The 208-nt window shown below is 52.4% G+C and overlaps 1 protein-coding gene across 1 annotated transcript in view; it reads left to right on the plus strand.

Moving 5' to 3' along the window:
* LOC104274511 (von Willebrand factor A domain-containing protein 5B1-like) overlaps positions 1-208 on the plus strand; it is a gene marked incomplete at its 3' end in the record, with an annotated part of 13,487 nt that overhangs the window by 5,699 nt on the left and 7,580 nt on the right.

The following is a 208-nucleotide window of genomic DNA, read 5'->3' on the forward strand; positions in this document are numbered from 1 at the left end:
CACCCGCAGAAGTCGTTTGGACGTGCTCCTCCATTTTTTTTTCAAACACAATTCAACACCGGCAGTCTGGTGGAGGGTTAGGCCTTGTCGTGATGTTGTGTGGGTCTGAGGTTCCCCCATTAGTTAAGACTCTTACCCAGCTGCAGGTTGTCCCATGAGAACCGAGCTTGGCTTTGTGCAGCTGCCTGAAGGATCCGGAGAGGTTCCT

Source organism: Apaloderma vittatum, unplaced genomic scaffold, assembly GCF_000703405.1.
Source record: "Apaloderma vittatum isolate BGI_N311 unplaced genomic scaffold, ASM70340v1 scaffold30245, whole genome shotgun sequence".
Taxonomy (NCBI): Eukaryota; Metazoa; Chordata; class Aves; order Trogoniformes; family Trogonidae; genus Apaloderma; species Apaloderma vittatum.